The sequence below is a fragment of the Pristiophorus japonicus genome, chromosome 2 (assembly GCF_044704955.1).
Source record: "Pristiophorus japonicus isolate sPriJap1 chromosome 2, sPriJap1.hap1, whole genome shotgun sequence".
NCBI lineage: Eukaryota > Metazoa > Chordata > Chondrichthyes > Pristiophoridae > Pristiophorus > Pristiophorus japonicus.
Window position 1 is genome coordinate 148,419,497 of NC_091978.1, and position 21,354 is coordinate 148,440,850.

At 46.3% G+C, this 21,354-nt stretch overlaps 1 protein-coding gene across 1 annotated transcript in view; it reads left to right on the forward strand.

Moving 5' to 3' along the window:
• The window catches only part of dlc1 (DLC1 Rho GTPase activating protein), a 696,855-nt gene that overhangs the window by 207,265 nt on the left and 468,236 nt on the right, over positions 1-21,354 (forward strand). The window lies entirely within an intron of this gene.

Below are 21,354 nucleotides of genomic sequence, written 5' to 3' on the forward strand. Positions count from 1 at the left end.
GTCGCCGAGCTAAGACGCCTTGCAGGACATTGCGAATTTGAAGGACATTTGGAGCACATGCTCAGAGACTTTTTCGTACTTGGCACTGGCCATGAAATGATACTTCGCAAACCTTTGACTGTAAAGACCACAACCTTGAGTAAGGCCACAGCGATAGCCCAGGCATTCATTGCCACAATGACAATACTAAGCAAATCTCTCAGCTACAAGTACTGTGAACAAAGTGATGTTGTTTTCAAATCGCAACGTACAGGGCAGGCCCCACATGCCTGCAGCTGCACGTCCGCAGATGTCTCAGAGTCCACCATCAAGGGTGATGAATGCAAGGCCATTAACACCTTGTTGGCGCTGCGGAGGTGATCATTGTTTCCATTCATGCTGCTTCAAAGGGTATGTTTGCAAGGGCTGTAGAACAATGGGACACCTCCAACATATGTGCAGGTGAGCTGCAAACCCTGTTAATCCTGCAAACCACCATGTTGCAGAGGAGGACAGATCCATGGAGCCTCAGACCAAGGAGGCAGAGGTATATGGGGTGCACACATTTAACACAAAGTGTCCCGCGATAATGCTGAAGGTTGAATTAAATGGACTCCCAGTGTTAATGGAGCTGGACACGGGCATGAGCCAGTCCATTATGAAAAAAAAGGCCTCAAGACCAGTCTTGACTCCCATTCTCATGAAACTGAGAACTTACACAAAGGAATTGATTCCAGTAATCGGCAGTGCTACTGTAAGGGTCTCCTGTGATGGAGCAGTGCACAAGCTAACACTCTGGGTGGTATCGAGCGATGGTCCCACGCTGCTCGGCAGGAGCTGGAACTGGGACAACATCCGAGCGCTCTCGTCTGCTGACAACACTTCTTGTGCCCAGGACTAAAACAAGTTCCCTTCACTACTCGAATCAGGCATCGGGAAATTCCAAGGAGCAAAAGTGCAGATCCACTTAATTCTGGGGGCACGAACCACCCATCACAAGGCGAGAGCAATACCATACATGATGAGAGAAAGGGTAGAGAACGAGCTAGACCGGCTGCAAAGAGAGGGCATCATTTTGCCGATCGAATTCAACGAGTGGGCCAGTCTGATTGTTCCAGTCCTCAAGGGAAACGGCACCGTCAGAATCTGTGGTGATTACAAAGTAACTATCAATCGTTTCTCCCCACAGGATCAACACCCACTACCAAAGGCTGGCAACCTTTTCGTCAAGCTGGCAGGAGGAAAGATGTTCATGAAGCTGGACTTGACCTCGACCTACATGACACAGGAGCTGGAGGAATCATCGAAGGGCCTCACCTACATCAAAATGCACAAAGGTCTCTTCATTTATAACAGATGCCCGTTTGGGATTCGATCAGCCGCGGCGATATTCCAGAGAAACATGGAAAGCTTACTGAAGTCGGTCCCGCGCACAGTGGTCTTCCAGGACGACATCCTGATTACAGGTCAGGACACAGTCAAGCATCTGCAGAACCTGGAGGAGGTTCTTAGTCGACTCAACCGCGTGGGGCTCAGTTTAAAACCCTTGAAGTGCGTTTTCCTGGTGCCTGAATTGGAGTTCCTGGGAAGAAGAATCATGGCGGATGGCATCAGGCCCACCGAGTCGAAGACGGAGGCAATCGAGAATGCACCGAGGCCACAGAACGTGACGGAGCTGCGGTCGTTTCAAGGACTCCTGAACTACATTGGTAACTTCGTACCGGGTCTCAGCACACTATTAGAATCACTGCACGCATTACTGCGTAAAGGAGACAAATGGGTATGGGGCAAAAACCAAGAAAATGACTTTGTAAAAGCTAGAAAATTGTTATGCTCGAACAAATTGCTTGTGTTGTATGATCCATGTAAACGTTTGGTACTAGCATGTGATGCATCGTCGTACGGCATCGGGTGTGTATTGCAATAAGCTAATGATTCTGGGAAATTTCAACCGGTTGCTTGTACATCCAGAGGTCTGACTGAGGCTGACAGAGCCTACAGCATGATTGAAAAAGAAGCGTTAGCGTGTGTCTGTGGGGTAAAGAAAATGCATCAATATATGCTCTCAGTAGGTCGCCATTGCCTACCACAGGGGTGGAAATGGCGCAGCCCGCAGGTTTACTCATGGTTATGGAAGCATTCGAGAGTGAGCAATCACCCGTCACAGTCTGACAGATTAGAACCTGGATGAGCCAGGACCTCTTACTGTCCCTAGTAAAAGATTGTGTGTTTCACGGGAGCTGGTACAGTGTCCCAGTGGAAATGCAGGAAGAGATAAAGCCATACCAGCGGCGCAAAGATGAAATGTCTATACAGACAGACTGCCTTCTGTGGAGCAATTGGGTAGTGGTCCCCAAGAAGGGTAGGGACACTTTCATCAGTGACCTCCACAGTACTCGCCCAAGCATCGTAATGATGAAAGCGATAGCCAGATCCCACGTGTGGTGGCCCGGTATTGATGCGTGCACAGATGTAATACATGCCCGCAGTTAAGCAATGCACCCAGGGAGGCGCCACTATGTTTATGGTCTTGGCCCTCCACGGTCCATGTCGACTATGCAGGTCCGTTTTTGGGTAAAATATTCCTTGTGGTTGTAGATGCGTACTCCAAATGGATTGAATGTGAGATAATGTCGGCAAGCACGTCCGCTGCCACCACTGAAAGCCTGTGGGCCATGTTTGCCATGCATGGACTACCTGATGCCCTTGTGAGTGACAACGGGCCATGTTTTACCAGTGCCGAGTTCAAAGAGTTCATGACCCATAACGGGATTAAACATGTTACATCTGCCCCATTCAAACCAGCATCCAATGGTCAGGCAGAGAGAGCAGTGCAAACCATCAAGCAGGGTTTGAAGAGGGTGACTGAAGGCTCACTGCAGACTCGCCTATCCCGAGTCCTGCTTAGCTACCGCACGAGACCCCACTCACTCACTGGGATTCCACCTGCTCAACTGCTCATGAAAAGGGCACTTAAGACAAGGCTCTCATTAGTTTACCCTGCTCTCTATGAACAGATAGAGAGCAGGGGGCTTCAACAAAGTGATATCATGATAGCGCAAATGTGTCACGCGAAATTGAAGTCAATGATCCTGTATTTGTATTGAATTATGGACAAGGTCCCAAGTGGCTTCCCGGTACCATTGTGGTCAAAGAGGGGAGCAGGGTGCTTCAGGTCAAACTTTCAAATGGACTCATTCACCAGAAACACTTGGACCAAATCAAACTCAGATTCACGGGCTATCCAGAGCAGCCCACTTTGGATCCTACCTTCTTTGACGTCCCCAACTTACACACCAGTGGCAACCGACACCAAGGTTGGCCACGAAGCAGAACCCATCACCCGCAGCAGCCCAGCAGAACTCACCCCACCAGGCAGCCCAGCAAGGCCAGCTGCACAGCAGCCCAGTGAGAGCCCAACAAACGATTCACCAAAACCAGCATTTGCACCGAGATGATCAACCAGGGAAAGAAAGGTCACAGATCGACTCACCTTGTAAATAGTTACACTATTGACTTTGGGGGCGGGGGGGAGTGTTGTTATATATGTAAACTTGCATATATCTTGTACAGCCACCAGAGAGCTCATCCCCTGGAGTCCCAATGTATCCCACAATCCCTAGGGAGCACAGGTACTTAAGGAGGCCTCACAGGCTGGAGAGGCACTCTGGAGACCTGCAATAAAAGACTACGGTCACACTTTACTTTGAGCTCACAGTATCCAGTCAGACTCTTTATTCATACATAACAATAACCATCTGTGGCTAACTGAGGAAATAAGGGAGGGCATCAAATTGAAAACAAAGGTATACAATGTGGCCAAGACTAGTGGGAGGCCAGAGGATTGGGAAATTTTTAAAAGCCAGCAGAGAATGACTAAAAAAATGATTGAGAGGGAAGATAGATTATGAAAGTAAACTAGCACAAAATATAAAAACAGTTAGTAAGAGTTTCTACAGGTACATTAAAAAGAAAAGCGTGACTAAAGTAAATGTTGCTCCCCTGGAGGATTAGACTGGAGAATTAATAATGGAGAACAGGGAAATGGCAGAGACATTGAACAAATATTTTGTATCAGTCTTCATGATAGAAGAAACTAAAAGCATTCCAATAGTGGATAATCAAGAGGCTACAGGGAGGGAGAAACTTAATAAAATCATTATCACGAATGAAGTAGTACTTAGTAAAATAATGAGACTAAAGGCGGATAAGTCTCCTAGACCTGATGGCTTACATCCTAGGGTCTTAAGAGAAGTGGCTGCAGAGAAATTGGATGCATTGGTTGCAATCTACCAAAATTCCGGATTCTGGAGCGGTCCCAGCGGATTGGAAAACAGCAAATTTAACGCCCCTATTTAAAAAAAGGAGATGGACAAAAAGCAGGAAACTTTAGACCAGTTAGCCTAACATCTGTTGTTGGGAAAATGCTAGAGTCCATTATGAAGGAAGCAGTAGTGGGACATTTGGAAAAGCATGATTCAATCAAGCAGAGTCAGCATGATTTTATGAAAGGGAAATCATGTTTGACAAATTTGCTGAAGTTCTTTGAGGATGTAATGATCAGGGTGGATAAGAGGCAACCAGTGGATGTGGTGTATTTGGATTTTGAGGAGGCCTTCGATAAGGTGCCACATAAGTGGTTACTGTACAAGATAAAAGCTCATGAGGTTGGCGGTAATATATTAACATGGATAGAGGATTGGCTAACTAACAGAAAACAGAGAGTGGAGATAAATGGATCATTTTCCCGTTGGCAAACAGTGACTAGTGGGATGCCCCAGGGATAGGAGCTAGGTCCTCAACTATTTACAATCTATATTAATGACTTGGATGAAGGGACTGAGTGTAATGTAGCCAATTTTGCTGATGATATAAAGATGGGTGGGAAAGCAAATTTGAGGAGGACACAAAAAATGTAGACAGATATAGATAGGCTAAGTAAGTGGGCAAACATTTGGCAGATCGAGTATAATGTGGGAAAATGTGAGGTTATCCACTTTGGCAGAAAAAATAGAAAAGCAAATTATAATTTAAATGGAGAAAAATTGCAAAGTACTGCCGTACAGAGGGACCTGGGGGCGGGGGGGGGGTCCTTGTGCATGAAACACAAAAAGTTAGTATGCAGGTACAGGAATTAATCAGGAAGGCAAATGGAATGTTGGCCTTTATTGCAAGGGGGATAGAGTATAAAAGCAGAGAAGTTCTGCTACAACTGTATAGAGTATTGGTGAAGCCACAACTGGAGTACTGCATACAGTTTTGGTCTCCGTATTTAAGGAAGGATATACTTGCATTGGAGGCTGTTCAGAGAAGGTTCACGAGGTTGATTCGGGAGATGAGGGGGTTGACTTATGAAGATAGGTTGAGTAGATTGGGTCTATACTCACTGGAGTTCAGGTGGATGAGAGGTGATCTTATTGAAACTTATAAGATAATGAGGGGGCTCGACAAGGTGGATGCAGAGAGGATATTTCCACTCATAGGGGAAACTAAAACTAGGGGACATAGGGCTAGAGTTTCCCTAACCTGTTTTTCTGACGCCCTCACCCGAGGTGCGCCGCTTTTGTCCGCCTCCAATTGTGCCAAAAAAAGACGTCCGTAGTCCGGATGCTCTTGTTATGTGAGGCCCCTTGGGGAAGCGTGATCATAACATGGTAGAATTCTTTATTAAGATGGAGAGTGACACAGTTAATTCAGAAACTAGGGTCCTGAACTTAAGGAAAGGTAACTTTGATGGTTTGAGACGTGAATTGGCTAGAATAGATTGGCAAATGATACTTAAAGGGTTGATGGTGGATAGGCAATAGCAAACATTTAATGATCACATGGATGAACTCCAACAATTGTACATCCCTATCTGGAGTAAAAATAAAACGGGTAAGGTGGCTCAACTGTGGCTCACAAAGGAAATTAGGGATAGTGTTAAATCCAAGGAAGAGATATATAAATTGGCTAGAAAAAGTAACAAATCTGAAGAATGGGAGAAATTTAGAATTCAGCAGAGGAGGACAAAGGATTCAATTAAGAGGGGGGAAATAGAGTACGAGAAGAAGCTTGCCTGGAACATAAAAACTGACTGCAAAAGCTTCTATAGATATGTGAAGAAAACAAGATTAATGAAGACAAATGTAGGTCTCTTGCATTCGGATTCAGGTGAAGTTATAATGGGGAACAAAGAAATAGCAGACCAATTGAACAAATACTTTGGTTCTGTCTTCATGAAGGAAGGCACAAATAACCTTCCGGAAGTACTAGGGGACCGAGGGTCTAGTGAGAAGGAGGAACTGATGGATATTCTTATTAGGCGGGAAATTGTGTTAGGGAAGTTGATGGGATTGAAGGCCGATAAATCCCCGGAGCCTGATAATCTGCATCCTAGAGTACTTAAGGAAGTGGCCCGAGATATAGTGGATGCAGTGGTGATCATTTTGCAAAAGTCTATCGACTCTGGATCAGTTCCTTTGGACTGAAGGGTAACTAATGTAAAAACACTTTTTAAAAAGGGAGGGAGAGAGAAAGCGGGTAATTATAGACAGGTGATAATGACATCAGTGGTGGGGAAAATGTTGGAATCAATTATTAAGGATGAAATAGCAGCGCATTTGGAAAGCAGTGGAAGGATCGGTACGTCAGCATGGATTTATGATTGGGAAATAATGCTTGACAAATCTTCTGGAATTTTTTGAGGATGTAACTAGTAGAGTGGACAATGGAGAACCAGTGGATGTGGTGCATTTGAACATTGAAAAGGCTTTTGACAAGGTCCCACACAAGAGTTTGGTGTGCAAAATCAAAGGACATGGGATAATATACTGACGTGGATATAGAAATGGTTGGCAGACAGGAAACAGAGAGTCAGGATAAATGGGTCTTTTTCAGAATGGCAGTAAGTGACTAGTGGAGTGCCGCAGGGGTCAGTGCTGGGACCCCAGCTCTTTACAATATACATCAATAATTTAGATGAAGGAATTGAGTGTAATATCTCCAAATTTGCAGGGTGACTTGGACAGGTTAGGTGAGTGGGCAAATGCATGGCAGATGCAGTATAATGTGGATAAATGTGAGGTGATCCACTTTGGGGGCAAAAAGCGAAGACAGAATATTATCTGAATGGCGGCAGATTTGGAAAAGGGGAGATGCAACGAGACCTGGGTGTCATGATTCATCAGTCATTGAAAGTTGGCATACAGGTAGAGCAGGCGGTGAAGAAGGCAAATGGTATGTTGGCCTTCATAGCTAGGGGATTTGAGTATAGGAGCAGGGAGGTCTTACTGCAGTTGTACAAGGCCTTGGTGAGGCCTCAACTGGAATATTGTGTTCACATTTGGTCTCCTAATCTGAGGAATGACATTCCTGCTATTGAGGGAGTGCAGCGAAGGTTCACCAGACTGATTTCCGGGATGGCTGGACTGACACATAAGGAGAGACTCGATAAACTGGGACTTTATACATTGGAGTTTAAAAGGATGAGAGGGGATGTCATAGAAACATATAAGATTCTGACGGGACGGGACAGGTTAGATGCGTGTAGAATGTTCCCGATGTTGGGGAAGTCCAGAACCAGGGGACAGAGTCTTAGGATAAGGGAAAAGCCATTTAGAACTGAGATGAGGAGAAACTTCTTCACTCAGAGTGTTGTTAACCTGTGGAATTCCCTGCCGCAAAGAGTGTTGATATCAGTTCATTGATATATTCAAGAGGGAGTTCGATATGGCCCTTACGGCTAAGGGGATCAAGGGGTATGGAGAGAAAGCAGGAAAGGGGTACTGAGGCAATGATCAGCCATGATCTTATTGAATGGCGGTGCAGGCTCGAAGGGCCGAATGGCCTACTCCTGCACCTATTTTCTATGTTTCTATGCTCCCCAGTCTCTCCTCAGTCGTGCCGCAGCGTGGCCCAATGGTTTGGGGCGGAGCCAGGTGCCGGCGCTGAATATAGTGCCAGGACCTCTGCACGAATGTACAGTAGTGCCTGGCAGGCCGTTTCTGCAAACGCGCACTGCAGGCTGTGTGGGAGGGGCCCGAAGCACGCTGTCCCTAGCCCTGGCCCTGCTAAGGTAGGAGTTCTATTTTTTATTTGTTATTTATTGATTGCTTATTACTTTTGTCTTGGTACTTTAGGGGCAGGGTTCTTTCTATTTTTTAATTTTTTATTTATTGATTGCTTATTATTTTGGTCTTGGTGCTTTCGGTGCAGGGTTCCTTCAATTTTATTTGTTACTTAATTGCTTATTACTTTTTGTGCTTTGTTTGGTGCTTGGTGGTGCTTTAAAAGTAGTTGCTTGCGCCAATTCCTTAACTCTAGGTAAGGTTTTTCTGTGCGGACAGAAGTGGCAAAATACGTTGGATCAACTATTTGCTGGCCAAATGCCTAAAACAGGGCACGGAACGCCTCCTTTTGAAAAAAAACTGAACTAACAAAAAACCTAACTCACTTACACTGTTGCAAATTAAATGGCCAGAATTGCAACTAAAAAAATCGTCCAGAAAAATCAAAATGCTCCAAAAAAAAAGGAGCAACTCCTGGGGAAACTTGGGCCCATTGTTTTAGAATAAGGGGCTGCCCATTTAAAACTGAGATGAGGAGAAATTTATTCTCTCAGAGGGTTGTAAATCTGTGGAATCCTCTGCCCCAGAGAGTTGTGGAGGCTGGGTCATTGAATATATTTAAGGCGGAGATAGACAGATTTTTCAGCGATAAGGGAGTAAAGGGTTATGGGGAGCGGGCAGGGAATTGGAGCTGAGTCCATGATCAGATCAGCCATGATCTTATTGAATGGCGGAGCAGGCTCGAGGGGCCAAATGGCCTACTCCTGCTCCTATTTCCTATGTTCTTCCTTATGAAAAGTTTCTACAAATCTACCTGGTGGTCTTGGAGGAACATGGGATTCCGTTGGGGAGGCGTTCTCGTCCCGCGCTGCGAAGCGCGCTCCCGTCCTCTAGGTTCCCACGCAGAAGGTGCAGTCACGTGTGACTACACAACCAATCAGGTACAGTATTCCATAGCTTTCTCATTATTATGAATGAGAACTCCATATCTATGAGTTCTCATTGCTATTAATGAGAGAGAAAAAAACACACTAAACACCATAATAAAAAATAAAAAACACACCTCACATAATTAAAATTAATTGAAATTAAAGTCAATAAATGCCTGAGAAAAAAAAAATATTTTTCCGATTTTTTTATTTAAAGTTTTGTAATTTACCTTCGTGGGCAGCTTTTAACAATAAAATGTGTTTTTTCAATTTAATTTAATTATATTTTTGTATGTTTTAAAACTCTTAATGCCTGTAAAATAGGCTATACGCCTGCTTTTATCAGGCACAAGAGTTTTGAGGATATTTGCTGGGCAAGATATGGATAAATCCCGCAATTTTGCCCTTGCAAATGTCCTCGCTCCCAGGATGCATTGGATCTGTTAAGCTCCAGCTTGACAGATCGGAAAAGTCGGTTTTCAGCGCATGTGCATTGTGCGCTGAAAACCGGTATTTGCAATGTCTTCCCAGGTCCGTGGACACTCAGTAAGGACCTGGGGAGGCTGGGATTTCCAGGCCTATATGTTGTTCAAGTAAAATAACAGAGACTTTAAAGTATTAGTTTGCATGAGTCTCACAGGAACCTTTTTGAAAAGTTGCCTCAAATTGCAACATCATTCAGCTCACCTGGAGATACAATATAATCCCTTTTTGACTATAATGGTCCTTCCTCATTTTGAAAGATCCTGTAGTTAAGGATGAGATTCTTCTCTGTAGAATTCATCTAATCTTCTTCTCACTTTAACCTCAGACAAGTGTGTTTAAAGTATTTTGAATCAGTAGAATTGATCTGTCAAAAAGAATAAGGGGGTCAAATTCAGCATCAGCCCGTTTAGGAGTGGTAACAGTCACGAGACACAAGACTTAGCGCCAGGCACTGAAGTCTTGTCCCTCTCCAGAAATCTGGGTTGCTGCCCCAGGAAGGAAGTGGAGTGTAAATCAAGCACTCCACTTCCTTCCTGGAGCACTACCGGGGCGGATGCTTCAGCAGCACTGCACATTGGGACATACTGCGCTGCTGTGTCTGAGGGCCTCGTCCCTGCCACGCGATCAGCTCAGTACTCAAGCAGATTGCCGGGCTGAGCGATTGCGGCCAGGACCCCGTGAAGAAACCGGATCAGGAGCAGCAACAAGAAGATAATTTTTTTTTTTCACTCAACCACCTCGCCTTTCATTTTTGGCCCGGTAGCAGCCGGTCACCTGATCCGCACCTCCTGGCGCTGCTGCAGGGGGTGAAAGTGAAAGTGAATTTCAGTGCCGGCACACTAATGGGGCGACGCGTGTGATGATGGCGCCATGATCTCCGGGCGTATGAGATCGTGGCGCAATGCTGTAGTGCCGCCACTAAACTCCCGCCCAAAATGGTGCAAGTCATTGCCAGTGTCGCGCCCAGGCGGTAAGTCATTTGCGCCCGTTAGCGCCCCTGGGGAGGCGCAAAGGTACCGAATTTCCAACCCTAACTTTTTAGGCCTTAATGTTATTTTCTTGTTCCTAAAATGTCTACAGTCCCTGTGATTTTAAGTCACATCAAACATTGGTGTTCCTTGCAGGTGCATCTCTGAACAGGCCTTCTTGGTATTGACCTTGTCATGTATCTTACATTATTATATATAACTGTATCCTAACATGCTATACATGACTGTAATAAGATATGACCTGTAACCACCAGCATACCTTACCATCAGGGGTGCACTTGCAAGAGACAGGTATATAAGGACAGGTCTCAGGCAAGTGCAGCATTCCAGAGCTGTGAAATAAAGGTGCAGGTCCAGGGTGACCTTGACTTCACTACATGCCTCGTGTGAATCTGTACTGAGGGGACAGGACTTTACAGACCTTGTAAGTATTCACATGTAAATTAAGTCGTTGCAATCTTGATAGTTCAATAAATCTCACTCAGGGCCTGAGCTGGACATCACTACTAGTCCTGAGTGTAGATGAAAGAGAAGGAATTAGCACAGGAGCTGGCAGAACACATTGTACTTGGTTAAAGTCCAGAACCCATCAGTCACGACTGAAGCTGAAATCAAGAGCAAATTCTGCAAGGAAGGAGAATGCCAAATGCAAAGCATATGTTGCGCAGAGTTCACAAGTATGTATAGAAGAAGAATAAAGAAAAACTATTTTAACAGACAAACCCCTCTCTGTTCTTAGTAACAGTTATCTGAAGTGTGCTCTTGTAGTCATAGAAGTGAAAATAATTACATTATTGATAACATACTTGAACACTTTTTCTGAACTAGGCTGGGCTATAAAAGAGTTTGTTACCTCCTACAAAATTGGGCATTTTTAAAGTAATTATTCTTCACTTTTTAAAGTTAAAGAAACGTAGTAATTTAACACTGGACATGGAAACTTTTAGAAAATGGAAGCAATGTTCACAGCTGTTAATATACAATTGAAAAATATTCATATGTTACAGGGGATCTGTTTTTAGAAAAATAAGTTGTAAGGTTATCTTAGCATATTGGTAATGTTTTACTTCGAACAACTTCTACGGCATTCTCCCACTGACGCCCAGTGACAATGTCGGAAAGCAGTGGCTTATCAGAATGATTTTCACAAAGAAAATACAAAGTAACAGTACATTCTCTGAGCAACAGTCATTCATCACATAAAAATACTAAAGCTATGAAATATCATAGAGTAAAAAACTGCCTGCCAATCCGGTGGTTCAATGAGTTTACCTCGTGAATTGCTAACCTATACAGATCGGAAGATCCCAGGCATAATTCATGGTGTGTGCTGAGCTAGCTGATCTCAGCTAGAACAGCAATGGTGGTGAGGGCAACACTTGGCCTCAGTGTTACTCAGTTAAGGAGGAATTGTCTAAAGTTCCCACTCCTGATTGCTATCTAGTGACCATTGCTGGAATGTCTATGTGGCTGAATATCAAGCTCAACTATTTTAGTTACATAGCCGACCAATATTCACTGCCCAGGCTCACATTTAAATAATGACCACTTGATGAGATAATGAAGAGTGCCTGATAGCTGTGGAACTGTACCTGTGTAACAAGACCTTCAGGAGAGGAGGGAGGGGAGAAAGAATTTAGAGAAAAACAGACACCATGTGATCAACAAAAATGGATGTTTATTATTATGTTCACTGGATAAATGTGCTGGGTAAAACAGTGCTCTGCCAGGAAGGTGTTCTTTGATGGGTCTGTGCTGAGTGAGCTGAGACAGTCAGGCAGCTGTGGTGGTGATGCTACAATTGGCTTCAGTGCAGCCGGGCTAGGGAGGGGCAAAAGGTAGCCTCAGTTCCCACTCTTAGGGCTCAATTTTCCCCAAGCTGTTTTTTGGCGGACTTGAAGAATACGCCAAAAAAAATCATCCAACTTTCCCCGTTTGAATTGTTGATTTTGGCACCAGTTAGCCTGTCCTTTAGCTTTAAGAATGGAGCCTAAGTTCTACGCCAAAAAGATCGGGTTGCCAGGGTAACAAGGGACACACTGCGGGCTGAGGCTGGAAAATGAAACATACAACACATTCTGGCCAGCTCACAGCAACCTGCACAAGCACCTTGCACATTGTAGCAGCTTACCAGCATTAAATTATAAAAGAGTTTATGCCAAAAGTCTATCCCCCACTCCCCCGCCCCCCGCCGCTCCACCCCACCACCACCCGGTTCCGGGTGCTGCTGCTAACCCTGGCCGAAAGGGCTCTCACCCCCCTCCTCCCGGAGCCAGTGCCATTCCTAACTCTGGCACCCTCGCTAAAAGGTCTCCCTCCCCTCCCGCTGCCGGGTGCCACTGCTAGCCCTGGCCGAAAGATCTCCCGCTCCTCCCGGTGCTGGGTGCTGCTCTTAACTCTGGCCGAAAGGCCTCCCCCCTCCTTTCCCCTCTCTCCTCTCCCCCCCTCTCTCCTCTCCCCCCTTCTCTCCTCTTCCTCCTCTCTCCTGTACCCACCCCCTGCCCGCTCTCCCTCTCTGCTGCTGCTGTCCGGGCCGTGGAACTGTATCTGCTACGCTGATTCTCTTACCTGCGCCAATTCTGTTAACTGCCCAGATGGTTCTTCCAGAGTGGTCACATACGGCATCCTAAGAAAAATTGGAGTAAATTGGAGCTGACCAAACTTGCTTAAATGGCCAGAATTGGCAAGGGTGGCAGGTTACACCCCCAGTGAGGTAAAAAAAATCGTAGCCTTAAAAAAATCCTAATATGGCCTTACTATATAGTACAAATGCACACGAGGCCCATACTAGAGAGAAGGTCACTCTGTGACCAGTAACCTTTATTAGCCAGCACTGAAGTGGAGAAGATGGGTGGAGCTTCCTCTTTTATACCTGAAAGTCCAGGTTAGGAGTGTCTCCCACAAGTTCACCACCTAGTGGTCAGTGTTCTCACGGTGTACAACTTAGGTCAGTTTTTACATGGATTACAATGACAGTTGAATACATGACATCACCTCCCCCCCAAAGTCTTATTGGGATCACAGGTTAAGTCTCTCTGGTGGTTTACGCTCCCTTGTAGAGCGCCTGAGTTGGGGCTCCGGTTGTTGGGCGCTGGCCTGAGTGTCTGCTGTTTGCGGTGCCTCAGGCCTATCCAGACTGCCCACAGTGACTGGGCTCTCCTCCGCTTGGTTCCAGTGTTCGGTCACCTGTGGTGGAGTGAACTCTACATTGTGTTCTTCCTCTGCTTCTTCTATGGGGTTGCTGAACCACCTTTTTGTCTGATCCACGTGTTTGCGGCAGATTTGTCCATTGGTGAGTTTAACTACCAAAATCCTATTCCCCTCTTTGGCAATCACAGTGCCTGTGAGCCATTTGGGCCCTGCAGCGTAGGTGAGTACAAAGACAGGGTCATTGACATCAATACATCACGTCCTCGCATTCCCGTCATGGTAATCACATTGTGACCGGCATCTGCTCTCAATAATTTCTTTCATGGTCGGGTGAATAACCTGGTTTTGAGCATCCTTTTCATTAGCAGCTCTGCGGGTGGAACCCCTGTGAGCGAGTATGGTTGGGGTCTATTGGCCAACAGGAGGCGTGATAAGCAGCTTTGTAGGGAACACCCTTGGATTCTGAGCATCCCCTGTTTGATTATCTGCACTGCTCGATCTGCCTGGCCGTTTGAGGCTGACTTGAACAGTGCCGTTCTGACATGGTTGATACCATTTCCTGCCATGAAGTCCTGGAATTCAATGCTAGTAAAACACGGGCCATTGTCGCTGACCAAGACGTCCAGTAGACCATGGTGGTGAACATTGCCCGTAGACTTTCTATCGTGGCAGAGGATGTGCTTGAATTGAGAATGTCACACTCGATCCATTTGGAGTAGGCATCTACGACAACCAAAAACATTTTACCCTTGAAAGGACCTGCGTAATCCACATGGATGCGTGACCATGGCTTGGCGGGCCAGGACCAGGGACTAAGGGGGGCTTCACTGGGCACATTGCCCAGCTGGGCACACGTGTTGCACCTGCGAACACAAAGTTCCAGGTCTGCATCTATCCCTGGCCAACAAACATGTGACCTGGCAATAGCCTTCATCATGACAATGCCCGGGTCCTCATTGTGGAGTTCTCAGATGAATGCCCCTCTGCCCATCTGTGGCATGACTACTCGGTTTCCCCATAGTAGGCAATTGGCCTGAATCGAGAGTTCATCCTTGAGCCTGTGAAATGGTTTAAATTCCTCAGGGCATGCCCCGTACGTGGCTGCCCAGTCCCCATTCAGGACACATTTCTTGACTAAAGACAGTAGCGTTTCTCTATTTGTCCAGGCTTTGATCTGACGGCCTGTCACGGGTGAGCCTTCGCTTTCGAAAGCTTCAACAGCCATGACCATCTCAGCAGCATGCTCGGTTGCCCCCTCAGTGGTGGCCAATGGGAGCCTGCTGATTGCATCGGCGCAGTTTTCAGTACCCGGTCTGTGCCGAATGGTATAATCATAGGCGGCTAATGTGAGTGCCCACCTCTGTATGCGGGCCGACGCATTTGCATTTATGGCCTTGTTGTCAGCCAAAAGGGAAGTTAAGGGTTTGTGATCTGTCTCCAGCTCAAATTTTCTGCCAAACAGGTACTGGTGCATTTTTTTTACTGCATATACACATGCTAGCGCTTCCTTTTCTACCATCCCGTAGCCCCTTTCTGCCTGGGACAGACTTCTGGAGGCATAAGCTATTGGCTGTAACTGACCCTTGGCATTAATATGCTGTAACACACACCCGACCCCATAGAACAACGCATCGCACGTTAAAACAAGTTTCTTACATGGGTCATATAGCGTGAACAGATTGTTGGAGCATAACAAATTGCGTGCTCTATCAAAAGCCCTTTCCTGGCTGTCCCCCTAGACTCATTCGCGACCTTTGAGTAGGAGCATATGCAGAGGCTCTGACAGCGTGCTCAATTTGGGAATAAAGTTACCAAAATAGTTCAGGAGCCCCAGGAACGAACGCAGCTCCGTCGTGTTATGGGGTCTGGGTGCTCTCTGGATTGCTTCCGTTTTAAACGTGGTCGGTCTGATCCCGTCTGCTGCTATACTCATCCTCAGGAATTCTACCTCTGGAGCTAGGAAGACACACTTCACCTTTTTCAGTCGCAGACCTACCCGGTCCAGTCTGCATAGCTCCTCCTGCAGGTTGTGGAGGTGTTCTTTAGTATCACAACCCGTGATGAGGATGTCGTTTTGAAAACCCACCGTCCTTGGAATCGACTTGAGGAGACTTTCCATGTTTCATTGAAAGATCGCAGCAGCCGAGCGAATCCCGAATGGACATCTGTTGTACTCAAACAACCCCTTGTGTGTCATGATGGTGGTCAGCTTCTTCGACTCACTCGCCAGCTCCTGGGTCATGTAAACTGAGGTCAGGTCCAATTTTGAAAAAAGTTTGCCACAAAGAGGTCCTCCACTCTCGGTAGCGGGTACTGGTCTTGGAGTGACATCCGATTGATGGTGGCCTTGCAATCACCACATATCCTGACCGACCCATCCGCCTTCAGCACCGGCACAATCAAGCTCGCCCAGTCACTGAATTAGATTGGCAAGATGATGCCTTTCCTCAGCAGGCGGTCCAATTCGCCTTCTATCTTTTCCCGCAACACGTACAGCACCGCTCTGGCCTTGTGGTGTACTGGCCTGGCTTCCGGGTTTATGTGAATCACTACCTTGATCCCCATGAAAGTGCCAATGCCGGGTTGAAATAGTGAGTCAAATTTGTCCAAGCCTGTGAGCATGATACTCGCTCCACAGAAGAAATTGCATTGACATCGCCCCATTTCCAGTTCATGACAGCAAGCCAACTCCTCCCCAGTAGTGCGGGACCGTCCCCCGGGATAATCCAGAGTGGCAACCTGTTCTCCGAATCTTTGTGGGTCACGACTACGGTGGCACTGCCTAGCACCGGAATGATCTCTTTTGTATATGTCCGTAGCTGTGCGTCAATCGGCAATAATTTTGGCCTCCTGGCCTTGGACACCCACAACTTGTCGAACTGTTTGATACTCATCAGGGGCTGGCCCCCATGTCTAGCTCTATTGATACTGGGATGCCATTGAGGAGCACTTTCATCATTATCGGTGGCGTCCTGGTGTATGAACTGTATATGTGCTCCACATGAACTCACTGAACTTCAGCTTTCAGCGATTTCCCCCAGTGTCCATTTGGCCTCGTAGGGCTTACATCATCCCCGTCCTCCCCATCCATCAACCTGGCTGCAGGCTTCCTGCACATATGCGCCAAGTGACCGCTGACGTTGCAGTTTCTGTAGGTATATTGCTGATACCTGCAAGCTCTGGCTGTGTGTTTGCCTCCACACCTCCAACATGAGCCGTTGTTGGAAACAAAAGGTCCATTACCAGTCAATTGTCTCTTGATTGTCTCTGTAACTGTCCTTAAACACACCATTGACAGGTGTTGATGGCCCCATTACTGGCCGCATTGTCCCTTGCGATGGCATGAATTGCCATTCAGCTAGCAATTGTCTCTGTTGAATTCCCCCTTTGGGTTCAACTACATGCTCGGGCATGTCTGATTGCCCCTGTCTGCCTGGAGAACTGTGTGCCGTGTTAACAATGTTGATTAACTGTCCATTTGCTGCATTTAAACCAAGATTTTTGTCAAACATCATTCTGGTCTCTTCCTCCCCTGAGATAAATGTCTGGGCCATCAAAGCCACCATTTCCAGGGTCAAGTCTTTGGTCTCAATCAGTTTCCTGAAAACCCCAGCATGCCCGATGCCCTCAATAAAAAAGTCTCGCAGCATCTCCGCTTTGCATGCATCTGGGAACTTACATAGGCTCACCATTCGCCGGAGATCTGCCACGAAGTCTGGAACGCTTTGCCCTTCTCGCCGTCGGTGCGTGTAAAACCGGTGTCTCGCTATGTGCATGCTGCTCGCCGGTTTAAAGTGTTCCCCGATCAACTTACTGAGCTCTTCAAATGTCTTGTCCGCCGGCTTCTCTGGCGCTAGAAGGTCCTTCATCAGGGAGTACGTTCTGGATCCACAAACCATCAGGAGATGAGCCCTGTGTTTGTCGGCCGAATCCTGTCCCACCCATTCCTTAGTGACGAAACTTTGCTGTCGTCTCTCAATAAATTGTCCCAATCATCACCAACACAGTACCTCTCGACTGTGCTGCTAATAGCCATGCTCGCATGGTTTAAGTCTCAGTTTCTCGTCGCCAATAATATGTCCTTACTATACAGTACAAATGCACACGAGGCCCATACTCGAGAGAAGGTCACTCTGTGACCAGTAACCTTTATTAGCCAGCACTGAAGTGGAGAAGATGGGTGGAGCTTCCCCTTTTATACCTGAAAGTCCAGGTTAGGAGTGTCTCCCACAAGTTCACCACCTAGTGGTCAGTGTTCTCACGGTGTACAACTTAGGTCAGTTTATACATGGATTGCAATGACAGTTGAATACATGACAAATCCTACCAAAGTGAATTACGCTGGCGCAGAAACTTTGGGGAAACTTAGAGATTTGAATATACTCCAAAAAAAAAGGTGCAGATAATTGGAGAAAATTGAGACCTTAATTGTTATCCCTGCTGCAAAAGTTGAGGGCTGCAGGATAGAGGCAACAAATGTGAAATTGTACACTCCTTCCAAACAATTATAGAGACAGATACGAAATCAAAGAATGAATTCATTTTTTTTAAAACACAACAATTGTGAACAAACTAAGCACTGCAATTACTTTAACCATAAACTAAACAAGCAAAACAAACTAATAATTTCTCTCTCCTGTCTCTCATTCTCTGTCCTCCCGTTCATTCCCTACCCCTCTCCTTCTTTCTCTTTCTCATTCCCTGCCTCCTTCTGCAATTCCTTCATGAAAGGAATGCTGCCTGTTTTACTGATTGCTTCATTTGTTTTATTCAGCATTGCTCACAATTGAATGTGTAGCCAGGTGCAGTAAGTTACATTTCAGCTATAAAACAGCTGCATGCTGCTCAGCAAACATCGTTTGGTCACCGATGCTATGTATGTTCAGTCCACATTATAGACTGCAATTATAGTCAGGTTTTACTGAGGGCCAAATAATAAATAAAAATCTAACTATTTAGTAACGTGCCCCGACAAAATAAGAAAAGCAATTTTGTTGCGTACATTGTATGTACCTGCTTGTATCCCTGGAGAACAGAACTGTGTTCAGATTTAATACTTGTCACAGTTAAACAGTTCGCCAACATTTGCTGTCCAGAGGTACACCTGAAGAATGGTCGCTTTAGTGAGGTACATCTGAGGGCTGAACTTGCCTCGAGACCCGTCTAGAGTGGGGTAACCTTCTGAGCCGGGGCCAGTTATTGCCTGGGCCGGAAGTCCCACCTCCGACGAGGAATTGCCCTTTGTGCCCCGCAAGCAAGGCGGGGCGCTGTCTCAGATGCTCCACCTCGTTGGAGGGGCACTCCCGGGGTGTCAGCGCAGTGCTGATGAGGTCAGCGCTACACGGAAGCTCCGCGTAGCACTGATGCGCCACAATGCCCCTCCCATTCAGTTAAAGTGGAGGGCCACTGCAGACTCTGCAGGCCCTTGGGTGGCCACCACTGGGTCACGAGGGACAATCTGACCCAAAGAGGAGTGCCAGGCTGCATGATGATGGCCCAATCAAGATGAGGGCTGCCATTGTCAGGCCGACAGAAGTCGACCGACAAAAAATGGCAGCTTAGGGCGCCATACAGCCTTCCCTTTAAGGGACACCCCGGGCATATGTGGACATCGGCTCGCGCCAGCCTTGCGTCCCACGGGGCAATTTCCCCCATGGGGGCACAAAGGGGTCGGTGTAAGGTGCAAAGTGCAAAGGGGTCGGCGCCCACGGCGATGATGTCATCGCCGTGTGCGCGCCGGTCCGGACGCAAATCGCAGGGCGTGCCGCTAACTTCAAATTGTCCCCAAAATCTCGGGAGCAATTTCGCCCCAGCGGCAATCGCCGCCCAACCCCGGGCAAAAAGGCAATTGCGCACCGTTAACGCCTCCCAGCGGCGCCTATGGGGCACAAAAAAGAGGCCATTTCAGCACCCTGCTGTCACCTGTGGAAATGTACCCCAACAAAAATCAGTGCGTTTTAGAAAATTAAGGAGCAAATTGAAAGGGTGGAAAATAAGATCATTTACTGTTTAAGTTAAAAAGTTAGATGCTCTTCTAACTATGCTGTAATTTTTAAAGAATTATATTCTTCTGCTGTTATTAGAAGTGGAATATGTTTGAGATGTTGAACTTTCTAATTTCAATAAACTGTACTTGCAAGTGAGCAAAGCATTCTGCGAAAGACCAACATTTTTTGTTTCATCAAAGAAATTTCCTCCCCTCCCCTACCACCCCCTGCCACCCCCCACCCCCACATCCCAATTGTGTAGATTTTGTCTGGTGAATCCCGCATCACCTAAATTAGGTCCCAAAAATGAGTACATCAGTGCCTTGCAATCACATGTGCCTAATTGATAATCAGAATGTGATTTCGAGACACTGTGTATCATCTGACTGCCATTGTACGGAAGATGCTTTGTGCAGGGCAAACTTCATAGTGGCAGTGACTGAACATACAACTTGTATTCAGTATAGCTCATAGTCATTTTATGACACAAAACACAGACGGAACAAAAGGGGGATTTATCAGATCTTTTTTCAGTAGTAATTGCTATTCATTAATACTGGAAAGTGCAGAATTTAGCGGAAATACAACAGGAATAGTTTCAAAAAACATTTATCAGTGGAATTTGTATTAATCTCAGGTGTGTGAACATTTTGAATGTAGAACCTGCTTGGCTAATCTAAGGAGAATGGCTTGATATCAAGATCACTTTCAGCCCCGGATCTCTAATTTTCGGAAGAATCTATGATTATTATTTGATTTGATTTTTTTTAGTACTGGCTCTCATGACACTGTTGAGAAGAGCAGGGGAGTTATCCTCAGTGTACTGCCAGTGTACTGAGCACATCGAGTCTCGTCGCCAAGAGCATGCAGAAAACAAGCACAGGCAATGGAAAAAGTGTGCGGAAAACCAGGCTCCCCACCCACCCTTTCCTTGAACTCTGTCCTACCTGTGATAGAGACTGTAATGCCCATATTGGACTGTACAGTCACCTGAGAACTCACTTTGAGAGTGGAATCAAGTCTTCCTCGATTTTGAGGGACAGCCTATGATGATGACTGGCCAATATTTATCCCTCAATCAACATCACAAAACCAAATTATAAGAACATAAGAAATAGGACCAGGAGTAGGCCATACGGCCCCTCGAGCCTGCTCCACCATTCAATAAGATCATGGCTGATCTGATCATGGACTCAGGTCCACTTCCCTGCCTGCTCCCCATAACCCCTTATCCCCTTTTCGTTTAAGAAACTGTCTTTTTCTGTCTTAAATTTATTCAATGTCCGAGCTTTCACAGCTCTCTGAAGCAGCAAATTCCACAGATTTACAACCATCTGGGAGAAGAAATTTCTCATCTCTGTTTTAAATGGGCGGCCCCTTATTCTAAGATCATGCCCTCTAGTTCTAGTTTCCCCCATCAGTGGAAACATCCTCTCTGCATCCACCTTGTCAAGCCCCCTCATAATCTTATACATTTCGATAAGATCACCTCTCACCCCTCCGAACTCCAATGAGTAGTGGCCCAACCTACTCAACCCTCCCTCATAAGTCAACCACCTCATCCCCAGAATCAACTTAGTGAACCTTCTCTTTACTGCCTCCAAAGCAAGTAAATATGGAAACCAAAACTGCACACAGTAATCCAGTTGAGGCCCCACCAATACCCTGCCCAGCTGTTGCAAGACTTCCCTGCCCCGACACACCATCCCCCTTGCAACAAAGGCCAAGATACCATTGGCCTTCCCGATCACCCACTGTACCTGCATACTATCCCCCTGTGTTCCAT